The 27,591-nt window shown below is 35.6% G+C and overlaps 1 pseudogene; it reads left to right on the top strand.

The window, feature by feature from the left end:
* Nucleotides 1-3,064, top strand: part of LOC149549663 (L-ascorbate oxidase-like) — an 83,112-nt pseudogene extending 80,048 nt beyond the window's left edge.
* The last annotated feature ends 24,527 nt before the right edge of the window (nucleotides 3,065-27,591 follow it).

Raw genomic sequence — 27,591 nt, 5'->3', positions numbered from 1 at the left:
TGGCCAAGTACCTATCACTATGTGTGTTGATTATGTGTATTTCTTGAGGTTAGAAAGGTCATTGTTCTTATCAATCTACTCTTTGATACTCCAACAAATAGCTCAAAAAAATTGATGCAATTCAAGCCCAATCACGCTGTTGGCACTCAAAATTGCATTCTCATTTTCAGCATTTATTTGAAATTTTGAGTCAAATCAAGCCCCATAAATGCTTTTTGATGATTTTGTACCTGGCTGTACCTTTGAGCCCCATGATGTGTTTAATATTTCTAACACCTTCCATTCAGCGTGTCCACATATTCAATGAAGTTAAACTATCATTCTGAGCCAAATTGTGAAGTCCCATTTTGAGAAAATCCCAATTCTGCATTTTTCACCAAGTGTCAAACAAAGATAGGAGGCCATGTTTGCATCTAAATATCTCGTACCCAGAAGTGTTTTGTGATTCACCACTTTGGGAGTGTCTAGCATCCATAGCCAAGAGCCTATGTTTCATATTTTGATTCATTTCGAATCTGTTTGTCAAGGATTTCAATCCCTCAAAGTTGGTCAGTTACTATTTTCATGCATTTGCAAAATGTTCAAAATTCTAGGAGGCCCTATTCGACAAGTTATGATTTTGACCTAGTTGACCAAAATGTGAAATTTCCTTTTGTGTTGCATTCTAGACGTCATAGACTTGTTATGTTTGAAGTTTTAGCTTATGAAAAATCCCTTTGATCAGTTTTCAAACGTGATTCCAAACGCAATTTATAACTTTTTACTAGTGTCAGCATTTGCAGATTGTTTGGCACCCCTGTTCAAGACATTAAAACTCCTAATCCATGATAGGTGAGATCGAATAGATTATACCATTGTGTTGAACTCCAAAAATGCTTTAAGTGTGTCAGTTTGCAAGTCATGAAAAATCCATCTGCACACTTTTATAGGTCAATTCCATTTGCAAAAAATGATTTACTGTCACTATTTCCAGTCAGCAATTCCAAGTAGCCTACTTCAACTGATCACCATTTGCATCGTGTTATTCATCATGAGACCAAATCGTAGATCCATACTCTCCTCATTACAGAGAACCAATGCCCTAGTTTTTGTCCTCCCAAGTATCAGTTTGCCTAGTTTTCAAAGCTGATTCTAAACCCAATACAGTGTTTTCTGACATGCTTTCTTGCAGGAAGTTCTGAAGGGTCAACTTTGATAGTGAATATCTTTTGATCCCAAATTTCTCATGACATGAAATTTGACATGGTGCAAGAGTGAGGAGCAAAGAGTCAGTGTGCTAGTTTTTAGAGCTTCATCAGGTGATTTGGTCAGTTTTTAAGGCCAATCAATGGACCTCTTGGCGCAAAAGTGACAGTTTGGAGAAAATGATAACATGAGATTTTAATGATCAATTAATGCTTGAAATCAATTCCAATGGATATTAAAAGGTTAATAGGGTAGTTTGAGGGTTCAAGTGTTCGGAAACAAAAAAAAATTTAGCCAGACCCATTTTGGGGCCTGACTAAATTCATTAGATTTGATATATATGTGAGGATTATGATAAAAGTATGGCTAGTTCAATTCAGATTGATTCACAATATCAATGGGCTCAGCAATCCATGTCATTCAGTACCCACAAATACACCTCACTTTCTAAGCAAGGCTTTGCAAGTGGAGTTGCATCACTAGGAAGAGTTATAAATTCAATGTAACATTCTCCTATATATCTTTTATGGAGTTTGAAAGATTAGGGAGCTATAACAATGAAGAACAAAATAACAAATCAGAAGTTTTGTGAATGTTCAAGGTGTAGAGCATGGGACTCCTTTACCACGATGGTATCGTGACTCGCCTTCTCATCTCACATGCCCATTTGCAAATTCTTCCATATTTGCACCATCATAGATGCCAACATCTCGTAATCTTTGTCAAAAATTTGGTATAAATATTGGTGCCCATGAATATGATCTTGATTTGAAAACTCCCTTTAACATATCAGACATGCATAAAGTAGTGAAGCACTCTGCAACGGTTTGCTCTGATGCTCGTGATCTGATCGAAACTGGAAAACTTCAGTTGGCCAAGAGAAAACTTAATGAGGTGTATGAACTATTTCATGAAGCTTTTTCAATTCTTCAATAGGTCTCTAGTCTAGTGCATCGAGAGGTGGCCAACTGGCGCCGGTATCTTGCAATGGTTCTCTATCATCCTAGAGACATGGTAGGAGCTATAATGTAGTAGCACAAAGAACTTATCATAAATGAGCAATGCCTTGGTTTGGATCATCTGTACATAGCACACAACTATGGTAACATGGCTCTTTTCTATCATGGGTTGAACCAAACTAAATTAACTTTGAGGGATATGGCTCGGACATAGCTCTTGCTCAATGTTACATTGTAGTCCATACCTATGTGAGTGGAGTCACAGGAAAAGAATGAGGTCAAACATAAAAAATATAGCTAGCTACAAAAAATAGAGAGCCTTCCATGGCTAAGTAAAACATAGGAAACCCCACGCATGCACACCATATAGGGAACCACCGAGTAGAGGAGGAGCCAGCCAATATTGGAAAATAGAGCATCGATACATAAATGGACAGAGAACGCCAGTTGAAGGTAGGCAAACCAACATATGAAAGAGACTCTAGGTGGCATGTTAAAAGAGAAGGCAATGCTCAAATGAAAAGGAGCACAGACATGTTTTAAAGCCACATAAAAAGGCTACGTCTCAACATGAAGCCGCAGTGTAGAGCGTAGCATGAAGAATCATATATCCCACTTTCTCTACACATGGGATTTTTAATAGTTTAAATACTTCTCTAGGAAAATAGCATTATGTCCACAAGACTGAAGGCTTTTGGAAGCCTATCTTGTGTATGGGCCTAATGACATCATCAGGTAGGTCATCTAGAATTAATTTTGAAACAATACACGCAGGAGCTGATGTGGCAGCAACTCGTCAGATTTTGACACGTGGATTGATCGTGTGGCTGCTACACGCTCGCAAAATAGAGTTGCATGAGGTTTACAAAATGCAAGAATGTGGGACACCGCCACATGGCAGCGGGTCTCGTGCATGGTGAGGTATCATTACAGAGTAGCTTTAGGAAAGAATCGACTAGATCGTGCCACATTTCACAATTCGATGGTGGGCGCATGCTCGCAAAACCAAGATGCTTGGGAGTTAAGCGAAGCAAGTATGTAGGCGTGTGACACGTGGCACTAGGCCCACCCAATGATGACATGGCACTATGTTCGAGAGGTCAACCAATCGAAAAATGACATGTGGCACTGGTCAAACTTGGGGTTGACCCCAAAATTGAAGGGTGTTAGGGAAAAAATAAAATGGTTTAAGAATTGTCTTCTTTTTTTAAATAGTTTTTTCAAAAAATGAATGTACATGCGGGAATTTTATGTTTCAAAGGGAGTTTAATCTAAATTTTAGACTTTAGAATAAATTAAAATTTTGATATTTTAAAACATAAAGGTTGTAGACCTGAGTTTCATACTAGGAGAGTGATTCTCAAATAGACTTTTAGGGGGTTTCTAGAAGGCTAGTATAGCGATATTATATATAGCCAAAATTGTGAGAAGATGAACTTTCTGATTATGGAGTTCATTTTTGCACACGTGCTCACTAGTTTAAGTTATAACCAGAAATGTAAAATTTGGGGCCTTCTTAGTGGAATTGGTAAAAATTGAAAATCTAGTTAGAGGATTAGTAAAACATGGTAAGAATGTAGTTGGGGTCGAAATTAATCAAATTCACTCAGTAAAAACTCAATTTTATTGGCATTTCATGAAGTTTTCAGATATTTTGATGACTCAACAAGTTTTCATCATTTCAACAAAGATAATTGCAAATCAGTAACAAAAAAAATGATGAAACCAAATCAAATCAGAATGGGAGAAGGGAGAAAGAAGTTGTTCAGTTGCAGAAGATTGAATTCCAAGTGGACACATGTCAGGCATAGATCAGATCTGAGAATTCATCTTCTCCTATATCTCTCTATCTTTCCTTCATTGTAGGTTGTTGGTAGTTTGCTCTAGGTAATACTAGCAGGGTTCTAGTATTTTATTGTTGAAACCAAGATTGTAGATGGTTTTGCTTCCTTTCTATTGAGTTGTGCTCTAGCAGTGAAGGCCACACATCCACCTCTTGTGCAGATTTTTAGTTCAGTCTCATGTGTTTTTTTCTTAGATAAATGGAGATTGATGCTAGATTATGTGAATTATTTAGAGTTCCATTTAGTTTTACCAGTCTAATGTATTTATTCTTTCCATGGATGAATATAAAAGGAGATTTACACGAATTATCTAGGTTTGTAATTCTATCTCCTAATTCTTTATGTGCTATTAACTGTGAGATTAAATGTATAAGGTTCATTTGATTTAAGGCAATTTGGATGAGTTGTATATCAAATCTATTGTTGCTTCTCACTCAAGGAGTTAGCTAAATGCTTAAATGTTTTGATAGGGTTTCTAGGTGTATGAAAGGGATATTTTGTAAGAGTGGAATTTGAAGATTTTAGTTGATAAACTTGATTGTAATGCAAACAAGTTAGGTCATCCTGTTGGTAATGACTCTATGTTTCTGGATAAGGCACTGATCACTAAATCAGATGCAAGCTTATATGAATGTCATTTGCACAAAATCTTTTATTCAAATAAGTTCATTTTTTCATGTCTTGTAGTGTGCTAAAAAGAACTAACCCTCACTCAACTTGTGAGATTCATAGATTTGCATCTAGCTACTGTAGATCTATGTCATTTCATGAATTATCAGGAGATGTAAGGGGTTTTCATCTACAATAGTTAGGTTTAGATTTATGTTTTAAATGCACTGGTACCATATCTCAAAACCTCAAGGTTAACCTGCCTAAGTCTTACAGAGCCTGAAGTGAAGGAGTTACGCCTTATAGTTGGCCCAAGACTGCAGTCAGGTGCATTCATCATAGGAAGTTGCTAGCCTTAGATGCATTGGTCTAGTTTCTTGGTTATTTACAAAACTATTAAATCAGGAGCCAACAAAATGGTGACTCTATTGGGGAGTGCATATAGAAAGTATCAAAATCTCTCGCATGAAATAGAAAATATATAGCAAGAGGTGTTCCTTATTTTCCTTGCTAAAGTTTCATGTCCCCCAGTGTTCTTATTCATTGATAGCAGAAGTTTGACTGAGTTGAATAATTGGTATTATCAAAGTCATTTGGCATTTTGATATGTTTCTATTAGTATTTAGATTTGTTGTTAAGGTTCTTTCACGTTGTCAAGAGTATGAAATTCATAAATTGTTGTTGAATAAAGTTTTTGAATACTAGTTGTAAATTCTGGACCAGCTTGTTTAGTTTTGCAAGTTGGTAAATCTTTTCTCACTAAGTGAGTGGCAACTCAAAGTCAAATCTCTGCACTAGTGCTTCATAGATGTGAAGGTATTCTGAAGGAAACAATAGTTGGAATGTAGATTTGAAGTATTTGTCTCAAGCTTCCTAGCAATGGGTGAAATATTTGTATGAGATGTAGTGCAAGTGTTTCTAAATCTAGATGAGATCTAATTTGTTGTTATTTGCAGCATTGAAGTAGTTGTAGGCATCCGTATCAAAAGGTATTCTCCACTTTCATTTTTTTTCATTTACATGAAAGTAAGATTTACAAAGTTTCTCCATCAAATGGTTTATATCATTACATAGGAGAATTGGTTTAGTACAGTTCAACATACTTTGTGAGAGGTAGACTCAGCAAGTCTTGTCATATTTTGAAGTATGTTGGAAATTGAAATTAGTAGAAAGTATTTTCAGATATGCTACAAGTTATGAATCTAAGTATTAATGATGAATGAGTTAAGTTTGTGAGAGATGTCAAATATCATTTCATCAAGTATGTAGCCTATTAGCATAGTTTCTAGATCTATTTCTACCAAGCGGTATATTCCATTATATTTTGATGGTAGTCATGGTTTCCCGAATGTCATTCCTAATGATATTAGAAAATGTTTGCCTAAGTTTAGTGGGAACCATCTTGTTTCAGCTAGTCATCATGTTGAATTGTTTAGTGATTTAATGGGTGACTATGAAATTGCTCATGAGGATGTGCACATGAAGTTATTTGTTCAAACTTTGGAAGGTGATTCTAGAGACTGGTTCTCTTTTCTACCAGCATGCTCTATTTCATCTTAGGGTAAGTTGCATTTTGCATTCATGGAGCAATTTGGAGAACGAGTAAGCATATCTGATTCTTATGATAAGCTCTTGAAGATTCACATTGAGTGTGATGAACTTGTGCTTCAATTCAACATCAGATTTGCAAGAGTGTTGAATGAAATCCCTGAGAGTTATAGACCCAATAATCAAATGTGTTTAGTTGTATACTTTGATGTATTTGACAAGAAAATGAATTATCTACTAAGGCATAAAGAACCATAGACATTATATCAGTCTTTTATGACCCCTAGGGATATTGAGAATAATATGAAGTATGGATTAATTAGAAGTCATTTTGCTATGAATGATTTCTAGTATAATATGTTTGAAAGAAAGGATGAATGTGGTGTAGATGCTTCAGCTTCAAATAAGCTTATCAATGCCCCTATTGTAATGTATGATCAGATTGAAAATTTAGATCAGAATGTGTGTGTAGAGAAGAGTGAGTTTATCACAAATACAGACACATATGTTCGTGATGTTATAGCAATAAGATATATTTCCGACTTTGATAAGGATCAGCATTGTGGTGATTTTATGAATCAAAGTTTAGTTACAACAGTAAGTTCTTCTCATGATAATTATATGGATGATGATGTAACTAATGCTTCAAATTTTGAGGATGTCACACCTAGATCTCAATCTTATGTAAATGAGAAGGCTAGAAGTTATCTCTCTGATCATGAACTTGATGTTGCTGATCTAATATGTCATGAAGAGATAATAAAAGATAGAGAATATGAATCACACTTGTCTTAGTCACAGTCAGAAGAATAAACTACACATATTTCTAATGTTTCAGCAATAGATGGTAAGATGGATTCACTTGATCAGTCATATATGCAAGAAATGTATTATCTTATTCATAGATTACATCATGTTGAGAATATTATTAAATCTAAAGTTGAAAGATATGCATCTTATCATGAGCACAAAGAAGCTGAAAGTTATCTTCCAACTGATCAAGGTGAAATTGCTGATCCAATGTATAATAAAGAAGCATCATGTGAAGGAGATGATGGGAGTGGTTATTCGAATCAAAGTGAGGAAAATGACACTATATGTTCACCTTCATACTCTTTGACTACATGTGTTCCCAAATCGATCACACACATTAGAAAAGAGGAGTGGTTGAGAAAAAAGTGGAAAGATAAGTCCCAAAATCAATCAACTATTTAAGATAGAAATTTTGATTGAGATCACAAAAGAAGATAAGGAAATGAAGATCAAAACATGACCACAGTTGATTAAAAGTCCACAATAAAGATGAAGGGAGAACCCTCTCAAACTCATAATGCAGCCTAAAAATGAAAACTAACATGAAGTATAATCTCCTCAGTATGCCCCACGGTGGGCACCAAAAATGTATGCCTAAAATGTGCGCACACTTAAATGAGTCATTATATCCAAGATTTCTCAAAAGTGAGGTCTCGAATGGCGACTTATAGCTCTATATTCATGGAGTGCAAGGGTTTGCAATGGAGGCCCTCAGTTTGACCTAGTTCATGCCCATGAAAGTACACCATGAAATGAGAGATTCAAAAAGAAAAAGAAAGAGTGATAGTCTCCATGATCATCAAATATTTATGAAAATGAAGATGCAAGCTAATCTAAATGATAACAATGCAAAACAAAGAAAGATCTAATCTATGAAAGTAAGATCTAATCTATGAAAGAAAATATGACTCTAAACTAATATGAAAATGCAATGATAAAAGCCCATGATGAAAGCCATGGGTGCAAGAGAGAATGAGACAAGAAGATAGAAATGAAGGCAAGATTAAAGTCAACATACAGCTTGAAGGGTGGTGAGAAGATAGAGAAAACATGCATGAAGGAATATGGTGAGTGGACAGAAGAGGTTGCAGTTTAGTCACATGGAATGGAAGAATGTGTTTGGGAGAAGATGAAGTGGAATTTTTTGGAAGCTTGAAAGTCAACTTCAATTTTTGTTCAACATTAGAATCTCTCAAGAGAAACTTTGGAATCCATATAGCCATAGGCCTCTTTTCATTTCATTTTGATGATGTAAAGATAATATCTTCAATAATGGATTTTGGAACCCATACTTGCCTTATAATTTTTTTCTTAGATATCTCTTTTGACTTTATGCCCCCATGTCGATTAGAGGAGACATGGTGGTCTTATTTTTTATATGAATTCTTGAATTGTTTATTTTTCTTGTATTGAAAATTTAGGTTACTTCCAGAAGACTTGGGAATTGTGGAAGAAGAAGGATTATATGATTGGTTTAGGTGAGTGGGTGGATGAAAAGGATTTAAGGATATGAATCTACATTGATCTTGAGGAAAAATAGGAGAGAGATGGATGTAAGGACCCAAAATGGATGATGAATTAGGAGAGTTGGGAGGGGAAATTAAAGGGAAATAAGGACCTAAGATGGAAGGAAGATGTGAAGCATTTAATATCGGTGGGGGAGGTCCAAGGATGGATGTGGAAAATGTAAAAGGGTAGTCAATAAGTTCATTAACATCTATATGACAATCAAGGACATGAGCATCTTTAGAGTGAGCATTAGGATTTCCAATAGGATCATGAACATTTTGAATAGGAGCAACTTCTTTGATACGAGTACTTGAAGCTTAACAAGACTTAGGAAAAGTAGAAAGTGGAAGGGAACATGGTGTGGTAGAACAAGAAGATGGAAGACTTTGATCTTGACCAGGATCTTTGGATAACATAAGCATAGAATTATTCTCTTGATTTTAAATAGGCTCAACATTGGAAGTAACAGCATCATTTTTAATAACCTTAATGGAAGTATCATCTTTGGAAGGAGTATTTTCAATAAGCTCAGTGGTGCAAGCAGTATCTTGATCTTACTTAGGAGAAGACTTAAGAGATGGTGGAATGAATGAGGAAGGGCATAAGGGATCAAAAGAACCATAAAATATATCAGAGACATCATGAAAATAATTGGATGACATGGAAGGTTCTTGATCTTGATATTTTTTTATATTCTTTTCTTTATCATTTTTAGAGTCCTCTTGACATGAAGCCACTCCTAAGGACAAGGAAGCTTGTTGGAATAGTATGCAAGACTTTGGAGGAGATTGTGAAGGACAAGCTAAAGTAGGCATTATAGTGCATGAAGGCTTAGGCTCTTTAGGTTTTGAATTATTGGAAGTATTTGTAGCCAAGTGAAGGTTAGCTTGAGTTTCTTTAAGAGGTAGCCCTTGAGGATAACTATAGGGAACTACATGAAAAGCATTAGGATCTTTGTTGGATGAAAGATTTGTAGAAGATTTGAGAGACTCAAAATCTTTAGGAGATGTATGGATAGTGGAGGAAGTAGAAGATGGAAGAGAACCATAATGAGACAAAGGTTCAACATTAACATGATCTTGCTCAAGAGTGTAATCTTTATTTTTAGCATGAGTGTTCTTAGAAGAGGAATTCTTATCCCATTGATGTTGTATTTCAGCACAAAAAAATGCTTTCTCTTCATCAAAAAATGCAGATTTATCATTTAGGTATTGTTCACAAAATTTATCAATGTTGTTTTCAAGATTCAAGTCATATGGATTCCCATCAGTACCTTTTCGTGACTCATCCCCTTTAAGCATAAACATAGGACTAGAAGGACTTTTAGGATGCGTAGGAATATAATAGTCATCATCATTATAATTATTGTCACTATAGGCATTATAGATAGGCATATCACAAGACTTTTCATGTTGTTCATTATCATATGTCTCAATAAGAGGAATAAGACTCTTGGTAGAAGTAGAAGAAGAATGATATCGTGAAGAAGAGGTAGGTGAAGACCTAGATGAATGATATTTAGAAGAATCATGGTAAGACTTGGAATATTAAGAATGAGAATGATATTTAGAAGAACCATGATAAGACTTAGAAAATGAAGAATGTGAATGATATTTAGAAGAATCATGATAAGACTTAGAAGATGAAGAATCTAAATGATATTTAGAAGAATCATGATAAGGCTTAGAAAATGAAGAATGTGAAGAATATTTAGAAGAATCATGATAAGACTTAGAAGATGGAAAATATTTGGAAGAAGGATATTGTGATTTGATCTTGCACATTATCCTAGCAAAGGTGTCTGATTTATCCATTTTTTTAATCATTTTTGTCACAATGTTAGCATCCATGTACCTATTGGAGCGACAACAATTTTCAAATTTAGCAAGAAGGTCAAGATCATCTTCTCTCAAGTGAGGGTCCCTAACAAGATAATCAACATCCATAGTTCTAGAAGAAGAAGAATCAAGCATGGAAGAAGAGAAAGGATGAATAGAAGAAGGTAGACTATATGATAATAGGAGGAAAAGAATCAAGAAGACATGAAGAAGAGGAAGAATGGAAATGGGAGATTAGAAAGACATGAAAGATGAAGAAGAAAGAAGACCAAGAGTCATTTTGGGAAATTTGATACCATTTGAGATCATTTGAATGTTGAGCAACATGTAATAGCACTTGTAATCAATATGAAAGAAAAGGTACTAGTTGATAGGATAACCCTAAGAAATGTTGGTACCAAACTAGGATAGTAAAAGCTCTCACTTGTCCAAAAGAGATGATAAGATAGAATTTTGCAATAGGAATAAACCAACACTGCCACAGAGGTGCCCACAACTTTGGGTGAATACCCTAGCACATATGGACCAGGAGGATGATTTACCCAAATTTTAATTAATTAAAATTGAATTTTGATGAAAGTGGATGGACAAGAGATTACTAAGATTGTCCAAGCATAATATCAAAGGATCCAAGTGTATATCTTTCTCAACAAGGACAGTTTCTAACTCACCAACTCCAAACAAGGTCTCTTGTGAAATCAATGACTACTAATTCAAGAGGTCAAAGCACAATAACCTAAGGTACAAAAAGGCTTCTAAAAATGGGATAAGTAGCCTAATTCAAACTGTATCAACTTAGGAAAACAAAGTAGTTTGATCATAAAGTCTTGACTTAGGAACTCAGATTTTTTTCATTTTAAGTGTCCAACTAGATGTATCGATAGATTCTTAATCATGAACCAAGCATGCAGAATAGTAATCAGGGATTTCAAGAAAATGTCTTCAAATAATGATCAAGGGACAAAGCAACCTTGCACATGAATCAAAATAGTGTCATAATATCAATCTAATCCCTAGAACCACTACTGTGTATGTTCTCAAAATGTTTTCCAATCATGTACATAGTCTTAGAAAAGAAAATTTGGTAGCACTATGGTTCTTAGTCATGTTCAATTCTACAGCTTTTGCAATCTAGAATGGGTAAAATCCAATCCTGGCGCACCAGGGTTTTGACATATTCTAAGAATTTAATCAATCAGAAATAATGAGGAGATCTAACAGCCCAAAAAAAGACTACACCTGTGAGGATTTCCCCCACAAGGTCATTTATATAGCGGTTGCTACTACCACGTCAAAAATGGCTATTATAACTTGAGGTACCGTCAACGTGGTTGACCCAATAAAGGGAATGCCCACTCTAGTTTAACCCTCTCTAATCAAGGTAGACTCACAAAGTTTTACCACATGAGGACTTGGTTTGGATTCAAGGGTTCCAAGTTTCTAATGTGCCCAAAAGGAAATAGAGCATACTCCTCTAGCCTCTTCACCTTACCTAAACATAGCAAACAAGATTTTTTGACATGCTAATTTCAAATTACCTCACCAATTTTTTGAAAAATTCAACAACAAACACCACCAATCTCAAAAGAGAGAAGACTAATGGATGTTGAGGACAAATCCAATCCGAATAGTAAGATAATAACAAATATCCTTCCCTACCTACAAGCGGATCCATCGTCAAGAGGAGCTTTACATGTAAAGCGAGTGAATGAAGCTCAGTCTCTCAAGATCTCTCAAATAGTTTTCATAGGGCCTAATTATTATGTGAAACACAAATGGATGAAAGCAAATCTAGATTCAATTTTAAAGCCCCAATTGAAGTGTGAATCTATGAAAGCATGTAAAAATACTCAAGTCAAACACATGAGATGTTCATTCTAGTTCCAAATCTAAATATTTTAGAGTTCAAATAAAAATATCTAGTAATTTTTGAAATGTGTCTTTTTTTTGTTGTACCTTTTGTTTACGCTTGAACGCTTGCTCACAACGAACAAAGCCACAAACAAAACAAGCAAACACAAGATATGCAATATATGTCCAACTCATACAAAATTAGGGTTAGCTCTAAAAATCTAAATTTTAAGGCTAACAATAATAAATAAGTAACCCAAATGAAAGCCCACATCATGCATTGATTCATTGTAAAAATGAAATGCAAACTATTCATTACATGCTTGTTTTTTCAATTGATTTTTGACCTAGTCATAAAGATTGGATCTACATGATATGAATTTAGATCCAAAACTTAGAATATAAAAAAGTAACCCCTATCAAAAATTAGAGTTCTTTCCAAAAATGCAAGAATTTTGAAAAGATCTTTTAATTTGTGCCTTAGGGAGTCATTTTATCAAAATAATCTAGTTTTTATAAATCAAATTATTGAACCCTAATATGACATCTAAAATCAAAACACAAAGAACCAACTCAATTTAAAATTCAGAGAGCTTTTCGAAACTATAATTTTTTCCAAAAAATCTGCTGATGTACTCGCGAAAATGATTTTTTATGAAAAATCAAGGAAAATCATAAAAAATAAAAAATGTTCCAAAAAAATATGAAAATTGGATCAAATCTTTTCGGATATATCACCACCCTACAAAAAAAAAAAAAAGTCAAAATACCTAGCTATTTGAAAGATATGATCAAATTTTTCAAATCTAGGGTTTTCTTTAAGTCTACAGACAGATCTGCACAAAAATCAGAAAGCAAAGGTGGGTTGCCCCATGGTGGGTGCCAAAAATGAATGCCTAAAATGTGGGCACACTTATATAAGTCATTATATCCAAGATTTCTCAAAAGTGAGGTCTCGAATGGCGACTCATAGCTCTATATTCATGGAGTGCAAGGGTTTGCAATGGAGACTGAAATGTCCCTTTTCTGATTTTTTTATGATATTTCCAACCTTTAATCAGATCTTTAAGATCAAACAACTAATATCACAAAGATCCTCCAAATTTCTCAAGAAACCCCAAATCGGGTAAGCCAGAAATTGTGCCAAAAGCTTCACAGCTTCACCAATTATTAATAAATCTGAAAGTGGACATTTTTACAGAAATTTCAGCAGCATAATAGCCTACAAAATGACATTTCCAGATCTATATAGCCTTTACAAAATAGATCACAAATGTAGGACAAAAACTATGCTCATCGGGCTCCCGAAATTAACACAAAAATGCTCGGAAACACCACACAACACTAATAAACTATCTCAAAAGTTTAATCACATCCCAATATATATATTCAACTCTATTTTAATAGCTTAAAGTCTAAAATACAGCAGCACCCAAAACTGATATGAAATGCTCAACTGAAAACACCAAACTCATGCAAAAAAACACACCCAAAAACCCACAAATCTACACTGTTCAGCACAAAGGCAAACTCTGTATGAGCATGCACATGGAATGGCTTCAAACTCCCGTCCTTAGCCTTCCTAGAAACCTGCAAACTCCCGTTCTTGGGTCTCCCTGGAAACCTGCAAACTCTCGTTCTTGGGTCTCCTTCTCCACAGGTTTGGCAGCCTTTGAAGAATAACAAAGAATGAGCAAAAATCAAGTTCTGGAATCCCCCCCAAAATGCCTCCAAACCTCTTTAAAAAGGGCATAACTGTAACTCACATCCAAGAGAGGTTAATGAAACATATTTTAATAATAATTATCATTTATTAGTCCAACGGTTTCCAAAGATTAACTCCCTTTTTTTCGAAACTTCACTTTCTTGGGCCTGTCTGTCTTAGCAAAGATTATTATTTTTTAATTATTTGAAAAGGGGACATGACAAGTCCTCCCCTCCCAAACATTGCTTGTCCTCAAGCAATGGCTGAACAATAAACCAATCAATCCTCCTGGATCCCAAATGTAGTCATGAACTATACTACTACCAATTAACACAGACTCCTGCAAGATCCTCTGCAATATGACCAAGAGGAATCCATAATCAAACTGGCAATTATAGCTCAACCAAACTCCAAAATCACCATTACCACAGTCAAAAACCCATGAGACACAAACTCTTAGAATATCAAAACCCAAGTAAAGTGGACTACCAACATAGTAAATACCATCAATGCATTCCACTGGCCTATATGGAATGTACAATCCAACTCTGCAACAATGGTGAATGCTCTCAAATGAAACTATACCAAGTATGGAGAATCCACACACTGTACAACTCCTGCAGTCAACACAACTCTGTAGATTATTGGCCACTGTCTCATAACCATAACTCCCATGCACCCCTGATGGTGAAAAGCCATCACAAGATAAAAAACAAGAAATGGAACCCAAACCAAATTTTCCTGCCATCAACTCCTCAGCATAAGGATCAATTGTTAACTGATGTACATACCCTGCAATATAATGTTGATTAAAAAAACCAACCTCAGTCAACAGCTCACCATGAACAAGTGATACAACCCACTGTGACTGATCACTAGCTAAGTCAGGAGATGCCATAGCCAAAGGAGTAGAATCAATAACAACACTTGCTGAAGCATCACTCCAAAACTCCTGCTCTAAGTCATGTATTATCAAGCTATCAACTACAGAACTTGTCGCCATGTCATGCCCATCACAACTCTCATCTCGAGGCATTAAACTATTCCATAACTGATGATAAGCACTAGGAACCAAAGTACATCTCTGTATCATAATCTCATCAACATGGTCATCAAAGGTAAATTGATGAGCGTACCTCATAGTGTAATGCTGATAGAATGCGCCAATCTCAGTCAGTGGCTCAGACTGTAATCCAGATGAAACTAACTGTAATTGATCATCAACCATGTTGGAACTGACTACTACCTCCAAAGATATCACCAAGGGAGTAGTATTACTAGCAGGAACCATGCCAACTGTCGACTCACCAACATCACACATGACCTTTGATACATCTCTAGTCTCTATGCCTTCAGTACTAGAGGCCACCACCCTGTCAGGCATACAATAATCTGCTACAATACCCAACTCAACTAAACCTGACTCTAGTGGGAATGAACCTGATATGCCAATGTTAGAATCAAGGATGGATGCATCCCCATCTCCACTGTCTCTGACAATCTCAGCCATGGACATCCTCGAATCACCAAACACCATAGCTTGTGAATGTATAGAATTAGATAAAGACTGTAGTCGCTCTAACTCCATGGTCACCTTAGCCAAATGAAACTGTGACTCCTTGAAAGCCAACTGTGTACTCTCAAGAATCTCAGAAGTCACCTCAAGCTACTCAGTAAGCTCACTCACCTCATCTTCCTTGGCCAACAATGCATCATATGCTGTACTACCCCACTCCATAAGATAATCTCTGTCAGCTACCAACTGCATATAATTCTGTCTCAAAATCCGAATAGCCTCCCATAAAGAGTGGATCTCTGTCAAGGAAAGATAACTTCCTCCCTGCTCATCACTAGTAGGAGAACCCCATCCATAAACTGCTAACAACTGACGAGCAGCATCGAAACGTTGGCAAGTGATAGCAATGTCTTGGTCACTAACTCTCAACTGATTAGACACATAATGGCACTGGCTTGACTGTCTCCTACAAACCTCCTCTGATGCACTGTCTGAAGGAGTGTCCTCAAAGTTACTAGTCTCTAGAGTATTACCATCCATATCCTGTGAATCAAATCTAAAGCTCATATCAACATACGGAGTATCAAAAACATTAGCATTGCTGTCCAACTCCTCTATACCCAAGGAAACTAAGTCTTCAAAACTGCCCATTGCATCCTTCTGGATGTCATCAATGCCAATATGATCCTGGGACTCATCTATACACACTGCCAAATATGAAATATCATCAACACATTCCAGCAAGTATGGCTGACTGGATATATGAACAAAGCCCAACATTGGTGTATAAAAACTAATACCAACATCAGATAAGATACTGGCACAAGAAAAGACAACACCATGTAATCTGCTAATCAAATCCATGATAGCACCCAAACAAACACTACTACCAAAAAGTGTTAAAGATCTCCAGTCAACTGAATCCCAAATGCCAATATAACAATCTCGAGTCCATATCCGTAAACTAGAATCAACTAGTGACTCAAGCAAACTCCTCACCTGAGTAATATGACCAATACCAACTAACTCCACATACCTGTCATGATGAGATAATGAAGTCACACTACTATCTTTGTTCACCTTCAGCTGGCTGGACAAATCATGTGAAGTACTACCAGCCTCAACCTCATGTGATGAAGCATCTAACTGTGTCTGGTACTCTTTCTCAGAAAATTCATGAATGCTCAATGTCTGCTCATCTCTACCAGGTATCTCACCATCCTGCACAACAACATCCTCATAATCATCATCTGAACCCACTACACTGTAGTCACTGCCTGTTGTAACTATACCATCCTGAATACCTGTGGCATCACCCTTTGACGACCTGTAAACAATTGTCTCAATTTGAGTATCAAGTTGACTGTTACTATCAATCTGTGTAATATCCCTTCCCACCACCTCCTGTGGTAGAGTAGAATCTGAGACCTCTACCTGGCTATCAGCTAGTTTCTCAAACTCCTCATGCAAGTTCTTGGGAATTTTGTCATCTGTCCTGTGAGAAAATCTACCAAATAGAAATCCAGTCAACTTATCCACCTTAGCTGGGTCAGATAACATGTCATTTATACGGTGGTGCTCAACCAACTGTTTAGACATGTCATGGCTTATTTTCATAAGTTTATCTCGAATGTCTAAATAACCATCCTTTCTACTATTTTGACTCTGGCTATCAATTGTCCAAGATCGTTCCCTCTGAGACTCTGTACTATACTTGTCCATTCTGGATAAAGTAGAGTGTAACCCCAATAGGATATAACTTCTTCAAGCACCAAGAACTAACATGCAAATGATTAGAAGTAGCATGCAACCATAGATTTGGACATGCAACTGATTAGAAGCAACATGCAACCACCAAATTATGACATGCAAGATCTGGGTAGTTGTCAAAACTGACATGCAAGATCTGGGTAGTTGTCAAAACTGACATGCAAACTTCTACAACCACCAAATTCACCAAGAACTAACATGCAAATGATTAGAAGTAGCATGAAACCATAGATTTGGACATGCAACTGATTAGAAGCAATATGAAACCACCAAATTATGACATGCAAGATCTGGGTAGTTGTCAAAACTGACATGCAAGATCTGGGTACTTGTCAAAACTGAAATGCAAACTTCTACAACCACCAAATTCACCAAGAACTAACATGCAAATGATTAGAAGTAGCATGAAACCATAGATTTGTACATGCAACTAATTAGAAGCAATATGAAACCACCAAATTATGACATGCAAGATCTGGGTAGTTGTCAAAACTGACATGCAAGATCTGGGTACTTGTCAAAACTGAAATGCAAACTTCTACAACCACCAAATTCACCAAGAACTAACATGAAAATGATTAGAAGTAGAATGTAACCATAAATTTTAACATGCATCTGATTAGAAGAAACATGCAACCATAAATTATGACATGCAAAATCTGGGTAGTTGTCAAAACTGACATGCAAGATCTGGGTAGTTGTCAAAACTGACCTGCAACTTCTACAAACCCTCAGGCTGGCAAGATCATGGCTCTGATACCACTGAAATGTCCCTTTTCTAATTTTTTTATGATATTTCCAACCTTTAATCAGATCTTTAAGATCAAACAACTAATATCACAAAGATCCTCCGAATTTCTCAAGAAACCCCAAATCGGGTAAGCCAGAAATTGTGCCAAAAGCTTCACAGCTTCACCAATTATTAATAAATCTGAAAGTGGACATTTTTACAGAAATTTCAGCAGCATAACAGCCTACAAAATGACATTTCCAGATCTATATAGCCTTTACAAAATAGATCACAAATGTAGGACAAAAACTATGCTCATCGGGCTCCCGAAATTAACACAAAAATGTCCGGAAACACCACACAACACTAATAAACTATCTCAGAAGTTTAATCACATCCCAATATATATATTCAGCTCTATTTTAACAACTTAAAGTCTGAAATACAGCAGCACCCAAAACTGATATGAAATGCTCAACTGAAAACACCAAACTCATGCAAAAAAACACACCCAAAAACCCACAAATCTACACTGTTCAGCACAAAGGCAAACTCTGTATGAGCATGCACATGGAATGGCTTCAAAATCCCATCCTTAGCCTTCCTGGAAACCTGCAAACTCCCGTTCTTGGGTCTCCCTGGAAACCTGCAAACTCCTGTTCTTGGGTCTCCTTCTCCACAGGTTTGGCAGCCTCTGAAGAATAACAAAGAATGAGCAAAAATCAAGTTCTGGAATCCCCCCCAAAATGCCTCCAAACCTCTTTAAAAAGGGCATAACTGTAACTCACGTCCAAGAGAGGTTAATGAAACATATTTTAATAATAATTATCATTTATTAGTCCAACGGTTTCCAAAGATTAACTCCCTTTTTTTGGAAACTTCACTTTCTTGGGCCTGTCTGTCTTAGCAAAGATTATTATTTTTTAATTATTTGAAAAGGGGACATGACAGAGACCCTCAGTTTGACCTAGTTCATGCCCATGCAAGTACACCATGAAATGAGAGATTAAAAAAGGAAAAGCAAGAGTGATAGTCTCCATGATCATCAAATATTTATGAAAATGAAGATGCAAACTAATCTAAATGATAAAAATGCAAAACAAAGCAAGATTTAATCTATGAAAGCAAGATCTAATCTATGAAAGCAAATATGACTCTAAACTAATATGCAAATGCAATGATAAAAGCCCATGATGAAAGCCATGGGTGCAAGAGAGAATGAGACAAGAAGATAGAAGTTCTCCACAAAAGTTTTAGCATTCAAAACTCCTTCAAAATTTGCTCTCCAATCCAACAACATAACAATAGCATGAGGAGAGGGCTCTCCCTTATAAAGAAGATTGGATGATCTAGATTGAGAGGAAAAAGATTTAATCAAGGGTGGAGAAATAATGATCCATGTGAAATAAGGATCCACCAATGAGACAAGAGGAGTGGTTGAGAAGAAAGTGGAAAGATAAGTCCCACTTAGAAATATGTGCATTTAAGTGTAGAGAAATTAAATAAAAGAATTTATTTTATTTCCTTTTTCATTAAAAAGAGATATTTAAGTGGGATTTTCATTTAATTAAAAGGGAGCAAGTTCTTTTAATTAAATAGGAGATATTTAATTAAATTAAAAGAGGGGTTTTTCTCTTAATTAATTAAATATGGATGAATTTAATTAAAAGAGAAGTTTTTTTAAAATTAAATGGGGACTTATTTTATTTAATTGAAAGAGGAGATTTTCTTTTAATTAAATAAGACTTAGGATAAAATGATCAACCTTAGAAAAATAGAATAATTGAATTTGATCAAGGAAAATGATTTAAATTGATTTAATAAAATATTACACACCATTGATTCAGGAAATTTGATAAATTGATAAATTGAATAATGGGGGCCCATAGTCTAGGCGACCATTTTAGATTGCATACACATACAAGTTTGATGCTAATTGGGAAGAAGAAAGCAATGACGTGAGTGAGTATTCTTATGTCAGTAAAAGTATGACTTCTATCTCTAAATCTGAAAGTGAAGTTTCATTTCAAAGTTATACAAGTTAGCTAGATGTTGAAAGTTGTGAAGAGTTTTCTACACAATACGAGGATAAAGAAATTGTTTATAAGGATGGATTACCTAATTGTGTAGATGAATGTCTTGAGAATGAGAGCAGTGTTGATCAGTATATGAGTGATCCTAAGATTAATGTATCAGCACCTATTGGTAAGATAAATGATGATTTTCTTGCAAGACATTTGAATCACCTATATGAAGATAATGAAATTAACTTTGATTTATATTCTACTTGTTTTGTTGATGGAGTAGATAGTGATTCTGCATGTAGTTTTGATTTTTATTCACATGTTGAAAGTATCCATGAAGATGAAATGGATAGTGGTTTTAAAGTATATACTAATGCCTTATATGATGAAGGTTGTGATGACAATCAACCTATGTTTTGTCAAGATGTTCAACAAGGATCACTACATGGAGTTATTAACCCATTGTTTGAAGAAGGCATGGAACTTTCAGATTTGGTTGAGGATGGGTTTAATGATGATACCTTGTCTTACTACTATAAGAGGTCAGATTGTTCAGCTTCTGAGTTTGATAGTGAGAAAGATGATAATGTTGCATTTGATGAGATTGATATTAAGGTGTTTGATGAAGTTATTAGTGAAAATCAGCCTACACCTTATAGCAAGTTTTGTGATGAATACTTTAATGTAACAACTAATCCATTTGTTGATTGTGAAGAAATATTGAAGGACTCTGGATTAGTTTTAGATTCTAACATTGATGATATATGTGAGTACAAGTCAGAGTGTTCATTTGAGCATCATCTGGTTATACATAAGGATACACAATTTGAAGGTATGTATGATTCATTTCCCCAAGTTGAGTATGAAATCTTCGTATTTAAAGTTGATAGCATGCATGAATCATTAAATGAAGAGGATTTTCAATTTTAGTCTAATATGTTTGAGCATGCTGATCAGTACTCTCATAATGAGCAAGTGCTTGAAACTGAAGTTTTTACATGCATTATGGAAGTAAGGATGTAGGTTTAGTTTTGCTAAGTGGTGAGAGTCAAGATGTGTATCTAATCGGTGAAACTGATAGAAGTAATTTCAGTTTACCTCATGAAATTTTAGATAAGAATCATGTTTATGACAGAGGTAAACAACTTTGTTGAAGTTCAGTGGCCCAAGGCTATCGTTTGTACATAATCTTAGTGGTAGTTTCTTGCTTTCAATAAGTTGTTCAAGAGAAGTTTTTACTATCAAGTGTGTGGTCTGCTTCTTCCATAGATCTGAATCCTTGCTATGCCTGCAAAGGACATGCATCCCCAGACAAGGCCACTGTTGGTGCTCAAAATTGTGTTCTCATTTTGAGCATTTATTTGAAATTTTCAGTCAAATTAAGCCCCATAAATGCTTTTTGATGAGTTTGTACCCAGCTGTACCTTTGATCTCCATGACATGCTTAATGTTTCTAACACCTTCCATTCAGCATGTCCACATATTCCATGAAGTTAAGCTGTCATTCTGAGCCAATCTGTGAAGTCCCATTTTGAGCAAATCCCAATTCTGCATTTTTCACCAAGTGTCAAACAACGACAAAAGGCCATGTTTGCATCTGAATAGCTCAAACCCAGAAGTGTTTTGTGATTCGCCACTTTGGGAGTGTCTAGTGTCCATACCCAAGAACCTATGTTTCACATTTTGAGTCATTTTGAATCCCTCAAAGTTGGTCAGTTATTGTTTTCATGCATTTGCAAAATGTTCAAAATTCTAGGTCCTGTTTGATGAGTTATAATTTTGACCCAGTTGACCTTAATGTCAAATTTTCTTTTGAATTACATTCTAGACGTCAGAGACTTTTTATGTTCCAAGTTTTAGCTTATGATGAATCCATTTGATCAATTTTCAAACGTGATTCCAAACACAATTTAATACTTTTTACTAGTGTCAGCATTTGCAGATTGTTTGGTACCCCTGTTCGGAACATTATAACTCCTAATCTATGATAGGTGAGATCGAATGGATTGTACCATTGCGTTGAACTCTAAAAATACTTTAAGTGTGTTAGTTTGCAAGTCATGATGAATCCTTCTACACACTTTTCTAGGTCAAATCCATTTGGAAAAAATGATTTTCTATCATTATTTTCAATCAGCAATTCCAAGTAGCCTACTTTGACTGATCACCATTTGTTTCCTATTATTTGTCATGAGCCCAAATCGTAGATCCATACTCTCCTCATGACAAAGAACCAATGCCTTAGTTTTCATCCTCCCAAGTGTCAGTTTGCCTAGTTTTCAAAGCCGATTCTGAATCCAATTTAGTGTTTTCTGACATGCTTTCTTGCAAGAAGTTCTGAAGGGTCAACTTTGACAGAAAATATCTTTTGATCACAAATTTTTCATGAGATGATATTTGACATGGTGCATGAGTGTGGAGCAAAGAGTCAGTGTGCCAATTTTCAGAGCTTGATCAAGTGATTTGGTCAATTTTTAAGGCTAGTCAATAGACCTCCTAGCGCAAAAGTGACAGTTCGCAAAAAATGATAAAATGTGATTTTAATGATCAATTAATACTCAAAATCAATTCCAATGAATATTAAAAGGTTAATAGGAAAGTTTGAGGATTCAAGTGTTCGAAAACGAAAAAAAATTTAGCCGGACCCATTTTGAAGCCCAGCTAAATTCATTAGATTTGATATAAGTGTGAGGATTATGATAAAAGTATGGCCAGTTCAATTCAGATTGATTCACAACATCAATGGGCTCAGCAATCCATGTCATTCAGTACCCACAAATACACCTCACTTTCTAAGCAAGGCTCTACAAGTGGAGTTGCATCACTAGGAAGAGTTATAAATTCAATGTGACATTCTCCTATACATCTTTTATGGAGTTTGAAAGATTAGGGAGCTATAACAATGAAGACCAAAATAACAAATAAATTTTTTTGGGAATGTTCAAGGCCAAGAGCATGGGACTCCCTTACCGTGATGGTATCGTGACTCACCTTCTCATCTCACATGCTCATTTGCAAATTCTTCCATATTTACACCATCATAGATGTCAACATCTCATAATCTTTGTCAAAAAGTTGGTATAACTATTGGTGCTTGTAAATATGATCTTGATTTGAAAACTCCCTTCAACATATCAGACACGCATACAGTAGTGAAGCACTCTACGATGGTTTGTTTTGATGCTCATGATCTGATCAAAACTGGAAAACTTTAGCTAGCTGAGGGAAAGCTTAATGAGGTGTATGAACTATTTCATGAAGCTTTTGCAATTCTTCAACAGGTCTCTGGTCCAGTGCATCGAGAGGTGGCCAATTGTTGTCGATATCTTGCAATGGTTCTCTATCATCGTGGAGACATGGCAGGAACTATAAGGTAGCAGCACCAAGAACTTATCATATATGAGCAATGCCTTGGTTTGGATCATCTGGACATAGCACATAGCTATGGTGACATGGCTCTTTTCTATTATGGGTTGAACCAAACTAAATTAACTTTGAGGGATATGGCTCGGACGTTGCTCTTGCTCAATGTTACATTGTAGTCCATACCTGTATGAGTGGAGTCATAGGAAAATAATGAGGTCAGACATAAAAAATGTAGCCGACTACGAGAAATAGAGAGCCTCCTATGGCTGAGTAAAAAATAGGAAACCCCACACATGCAGGCCATAAAGGGAACCACTGAGCAGAGTAGGAGCTGGCCAATATTGGAAAATAGAGCATCGATACATAAATGGATAGAGAATGCCAGTTGAAGGCAGACAAACTAGCATATCAAAGAGACTTCAAGTGGCATGTTAAAAGAGAAGGCAACATTTGAATGAAAAGGAGCACATGCATGTTTTGAAGCCACATAAAAAGGCTACGTCTGAACATGGAGCCTCAATGCAGAGCATAGCATGAGGAATCATATATCCCACATTCTCTGCACATGGGATTTTTAATAGTTTAAATACTTCTCCACGCAAATAGCATTGTGTCTACAAGACTAAAGGCTTTTGGAAGCCTATGTTGTGTGTGCACTCAATGATGTCAACAGGCAGGTCATCCAGAATCAATTTTGAACCAAAGCATGCAGGAGCTGATGTGGCAGAAACTCGTCAGATTTTGACACGTGGATTGATCGTGTGGCTGGCGCACGCCCACAAAACAGAGTTGCACAAGGTTTAGAAAATGTGGGAATGTGGGACGTCACCACATGGCAGTGGGTACCATACATGGTGAGGTTTCATTGCAGAGCAAGTTCAAGTGAGAATCGACTAGATCATGACACGTGTCACAATTTGATGATGGGTGCACGCCCGAAAAACCAAGATGCCTGAAAGTTAAATGAAGTGGGTATGCGGGTGTGTGACGCATGGCAGCAGGCCTACCCAATGATGATGTGGCACCGTGTTCAAGAGGTTGACCAATCAAAAAATGACACGTGGCATCGATCAAACTTGGGGTTGACCCTGACATTGAAGGGGGTCAGGGAAAAAATAAAATGGCTTCAGAATTGTCTTTTTTTTTAAAATAGTTTTTTCAAAAAATGAATGTACGTGCAGGAATTTTAAGTTTGAAAGGGAGTTTAATCTAAATTTTAGACTTTAGATTAAATTAAAATTTTGAAATTTTAAAACATAAAGGATGTAGACCTGAGTTTCATACCAGGAGAGTGATTTTCAAATAGACTTTCAAGGGGTTTCCGAAAAGCTAGCATAGCAATATTATATATTGCCAGAATCATGAGAAGACGAACTTTTCGATTATGGAGTTCATTTTTGCACAAGTTCTCACTAGTTTAAGTTATAGCCAAAAACGTAAAATTTGGGGCCTTCTTAGTGGAATTGGTAAAAACTAAAAATCCAGTTAGAGGATCAATAAAAAATGGTAAGAATGAAGTTGGGGTCGAAATTAATCAAATTCACTCATCAAAAACTCAATTTTATAGGCATTTCATAAAGTTTTTAGATATTTTGATGACTCAACAAGTTTTCATCATTTCAACAAAGATAATTGAAAATCAATAACAGAAAAATGATGAAACCAAATCATATCAGAATGGGAGAAGGGAGAAAGAAGTTATTCAGTTGCAGAAGATTGAATTCCAAGTGGACACATGTCAGGCATAGATCAGATCTGAGAATTCATCTTCTCCTATATCTCTCTATATTTCTTTCATTGTAGGGTTTTGGCCATTTTCTCCAAGTAATACTAGTAGGGTTCTAGTGTTTTACTATTAAAACCAGGATTGTAGATGGTTTTTCTTCCTATCTATTGAGTTGTGCTCTAGCAATGAAGGCCACACATCCACCTCTTGTGCAGATTTTCAGTTCATTCTCATGTGTTGTTTTCTGAGATAAATGGAGATTGATGTTGGATTATGTGAATTATTTAGAATTTCATTTAGTTTTACCAGTCTAATTTATTTAGTCTTTCCATGGATGAATATAAAAGGAGATTTACACGAATTATCTAGGTTTTCTAATTTTGTCTCCTAATTCTTAATGTACTATTAATTATGAGATTAAATGGATAAGGTTCATTTGATTTAAGGTAACTTGGATGAGTTGTGTATCAAATCTGTTGTTGCTTCTGACTCAAGGAGTTAGCTAAATGCTTCAATGTTTTGATAGGGTTTCTGGGTGTATGAAGGCGATATTTCATAAGAATGGAATTTGAAGATTTTAGTTGATAAACTTGATTGTAATGCAAACAAGTTAGGTCATCCTGCTGGTAATGAATCTGTGTTTCAATGGATAAGGCACTAATCACTAAATCAAATGCAAGCCGATATGAATGTCATTTGCACAAAATCTTTTATTAAAATAAATTCAATTTTTCATGTCTTGTAGTGGGCTGAAAAGAACTAACCTTCACTCAACTTGTGAGATTCATAGATTTGCATCTAGCTACTATATATCTATGTCATTTCATGAGTTATCAGGAGATATAAAGGGTTTTCATCTACAATAATTAGGTTCAAATTTATGTTTTAAATGCACTGGTACTATATCTCAAAACCTCAAGGTTAACCCGCCTAGGTCTTGCAAAGCCTGAAGTGAAGAAGGAGTTGTGCCTTATAGTTGGCCAAAGACTACAGTCAGGTGCATTCATCATAGGAAGTTGCTAGCCTTAGATGCATTCGTCTAGTTTCTTGCTTATTTACAAAACTATTAAATTAGGAGCCAACACACACAACTTATCAATATTTGCCATAATTTCCCCCCATATTTTTTCTTTGATTGGCTTGACTAAATTTTTTTTTTTCGTTTGACTGAAAGTTGTTCTATAAGGTTTTGATTTTTTAGTAGCTTTTGTACCTCTTGTACCATTTGCGACAACTAATTTTTAGTTTGTTTCTTAGTTTCCTCTACTTTCTCTTTCCATTGTTTTGTTTTTTCCTTCTCATTGTCTAATTCCTTATTTATTTTACTGATTGTATATCCACTAGACTCAGACATTTTGAAAATATCTACTACAGATGCTCTTTCATCCTCTAGTTTTTTATTTATTTCTTGCAATTTGACCTCGACTTCTTTGAGTTTTTCACTGGCTTCCATATTAACATGGTTCGGAGTATCACTAGGTTTCTTATTGTTGTATTCCAATTGTTCCTTCAACATCTCAAGTTTTGCTTCTCTCTCTACATTTACATTATATAGCTTTTTATTGCTTTCTTCCAATTATTCCTTCAAAATTTTCATTTCTGCCTCCATATTTTATGGCTGAGGTTGTGCACTTGGTCCTTGAGAGGCAGCATTTGTAATCCTTTTCTCTATTTCTTTGCACCTACTATCTACTTCTTTCTCCTTTCCCTTTGCATTTTCTAGGTCTACTTTTAACTTTTCAATTGCCTTCTCTAGCCCTTTTTTCTCTCTCTCCACCTTGAATAGTGAACTGTAGACCACAGAGTTGGTCTTTTTTGCTACACTAACTTTATCCAAATTTTTTTCTTTGGAGAAATCCATAGATAGTTTTCTAACATGAAAATCTAATGGATATCTCACTCTCTAGTGGATTATTATCTAGCTTTGGGGGACAAACAATCATAAACTTCATTGTTTCTTTATTGGTGTTATATGTTGAAAATATCCTACTCAATGCAGGTTCTTGAGATTGACCCACCTCAAGTGCATCCTTCTTGAATGCCTTATTATTTTTTCTATTCATCTTTGTGGTTTCTTGAAAATTTGATACAAAATTATTGAATTCAAAATTTAGGTCTGCTGATACAATATGATGCTTGAAAGGAGAAGGAGCACTTGCAACATTGTATTTCTCTCCACCAATGCCTAAGGTTATAATAATTCCATTTTGAGGATTACCAATACCAACAGCATCACCCCTTCCTAATCCTGCCCAACTACCACTAACAAATGGTGTTTTTGGAATATTCTAAAGGTGTTGTTCTGAGGGAGTTGAGACTAGTATTGTATCAGTATCAATATCTAAAACCATTTTCTTCTTTGTATAGTAACCTTCAACTCCAAGTTTAATGATCTTGTCAAATTTTAGTCACATTGTACCTTTTGTAGAGGAAACAACTTGGGAACCTATATATCCACCTGGGATGAAAATTTCTTGGGTTCACCTTTTTTTAACCTAATGGGTCATTTGACTCATCTCCAATGTTTAGTTTATGACCACATTGTGGTACATCTGGTACTGGGAGTGGATACCAATTTCCTTGAGCTATTATGCATAG

Source organism: Cupressus sempervirens, chromosome 7 (assembly GCF_028749045.1).
Source record: "Cupressus sempervirens isolate cs-2001-9-10 chromosome 7, ASM2874904v1, whole genome shotgun sequence".
In the NCBI taxonomy this organism is placed as follows: domain Eukaryota; kingdom Viridiplantae; phylum Streptophyta; class Pinopsida; order Cupressales; family Cupressaceae; genus Cupressus; species Cupressus sempervirens.
This window is presented reverse-complemented; position numbering and strand designations above follow the sequence as displayed.